Source organism: Ixodes scapularis, unplaced genomic scaffold (genome assembly GCF_016920785.2).
Source record: "Ixodes scapularis isolate PalLabHiFi unplaced genomic scaffold, ASM1692078v2 PGA_scaffold6__148_contigs__length_123643588, whole genome shotgun sequence".
NCBI classification, from domain to species: Eukaryota; Metazoa; Arthropoda; class Arachnida; order Ixodida; family Ixodidae; genus Ixodes; species Ixodes scapularis.
Window position 1 is genome coordinate 8,631,555 of NW_024609881.1, and position 2,685 is coordinate 8,634,239.

The window sequence follows — 2,685 nt, forward strand, 5'->3', positions numbered from 1 at the left end:
TCTGAAAAAATCAGTAAGACAACTTTTCGCGAAACTACGTTCCCGTACCCAATTTCAAGACGTACGTTTTTTATTCGAATTTTGCAAGGCGTGCCAAATGTGTTAGTCCTTCCATTTTGCTGGGGCCTCCTCTCACCCCTCCCCTCCTACAGCATTTTGTCATGGGCGGGACCCCCCTCCCCCTCCCTCCCTCCCTCCAATGCCTCCCCCTCCCCTCCCCTCCCCGAAACAAAATCCTGGCTACGTGCCTGAAGTGACCGTAAATGGATGACCAAATCTACAAAATTATAAAGTGAAAAAAAAAAGGCTAAAATAGTGCATATTACTTTTAGAGAAACAAAACAAAACAAAAATCTCCCGATTTTGATTGACCAAAATGTCCGTGCACCGAAACACGTCCGTGCACCGAAACGTCCGTGCATTGAAACGCCCTACACTGAAATGTCCGGATCCCGTGCCGAAAATGCGGGAGCGTAGGAACCTCCACAACGCAATAATTTTTACCACCACCCCCCCCCCCCCCCTTTTTCTTTTCTTTTTTTTCGCTTTTTTATAGAGTATGTTTTATTCCTGAAGGACTCCCTCCTCCGTTTGGGGATGGGGCGTTAATTCGACTATTATGTTTATGTCACTTCTTTACAGTAATTCTCTATTGATTTTATTTTGCACCGAAAAATTAAACAAATACGGAGGTGGTCAAAGCTTCGGAGAAAATTTGAAAATGACGCTGACCTTTCCTTTAAGGTATCCCTCCCGTACAGAGTTCCAGTTCTGTGTAATGTCGCATTAATAGGTCACATTTAGTACTTTCAGTGCATCACGGGGACAACTATCTGATGCATTTCAGCAACAACGAAAACATGTTTGGGTACCTCATTAACCTCAAGGATGTCTGCGTGCAAAATGGGTCGTGCAAAATTTCTTGTACTTTCAGTAAATTCCGCTAAGAACTAATCCCTGACGTTCATAACTTTCAAGAATACTAACACCCATTAGTTTTCTTCTCCGCGCAATGGAAGACGCAGAAAAAAAATTAAGGAAAGGAACAGCTTCCCCCCTTAACTCGCAATTAGAATAAGACATCCCGTGAACTGACGCTAATTATATGTACGTCAGTGTTCGTCATAGTTATGCGCTGGGGTTGGCAAAGCATAGAGCATGGGCTGAGCTTCAGTCATTTTAAAGTTTGGCCGTTCTCATCTTTGATTGAACACGACCCATTACGCGAATGTTTGGCGATGCTTATTGTCGTCATCCCGAGCACTCGACTCCGGCTCATGGCAATCGATCACGTTATAGGATGCAACATGACTTGCGGTGCGAAGTCGTGATAGCATTTGACGTCACGGTGTCACAACGCTAATAAATCTAAGGACGTTTTAAATTTAAATCGATTTGACGCAGTGTGTCACGCGACCACGTCACGTGACGTTACGAGGCCACGTGACGTGACATCACTTGGCAGCATGTCTTGACAGTATGGTGCCTGGAGCGCGTCTCCAACTGGTGTGTTTAGCGTCCCACCCCACCCATACATCTAAAGTGGTCCCAAAGTATCGCCAAATGACGTCATAAAAGCCCGGGGTGTTCTGCTGTCGGATGTCGCGATCCTGGCGGTTGCGGCCGTAGAAATGTTGGCGAAAAGCGCGACCAAACGCGAGTGTCGCTGTCGTCGCGGCGTCCCAACTTCTGGCTACTGAAGCCACCGTGAACTACCACACGGCAGTGCGACCTGCGGCAGAACAGTCGTCTGCCACATCAACCACCGCTGCTGGGACACCGCCAAAATCGCGACCGGCAACAGCATGACAATTCTATGACGTCGTCAGGCTCAAATTGAGGGACTACTTTTTTGGGTCCCGCAAGCCAGTCGAAGACGCGTTCCAGGCACCCTACTTGACACCATGCACGTTAAGTGACCACGTGACACATGATTAATCATAGTGCCTAGAGTAAGTGAATGTTCCCAGAGTACCAAGCTTTGTTTCAGAACCGAGTCGCGGCGGAGAAGTCGCGCTCCAACCAACCCATCCCAAATATGGCGCGGCCCTGTGCGGTCGAAGCGAAGCGCGTACAGTCAGTGTAACATTCGTTCTCGCGCGAGCTCTTCCAACCATTTTCCTGGACTGTGGCGTCACTGTTTTGTTTTTATTGAAGTTGTTTCCTTCGTTCCGAGCGGTGCGTGACTTGCTCCTCGCTATCTCGTCTTTCTCTCTTGCCTCGAGAGTCGAAAAACATCGAAGTCGAGTGGCTTACCATTTGAGGCGTAAAGTTTCAAACTCAGCAACAGCGCAACCGGAGCGAGCAAACGAGCCGGCAATAGCCAAACTAGATTTAATAAGAAAAAATAGACAAAATTAATGCACCTTTCGATGTCCAGAGCCTACACCCGCGCGTACCCGCCGTGCCCGTGGTAACACGGAAACGTTTTACATATATTTTCTGTTGTTTTTGGGCCGATCCTCAAAATGGTCGACTGATAACTTCCTACACGGGCTAAACCAGCCAATCAGAACTGGATTCTGCGGGATTCACTTTCGGTAAGCGGACTGAATGGGATTTGGGAACATTCAGTGACTCGTGCCAATACAAAAGTGCCACGAGAACCCCCAATTCCAAACACATTGCAATTTTGTATATGACAATTTGGTCAATATATAGAATCACAGCTGCCAGTTTTTATTC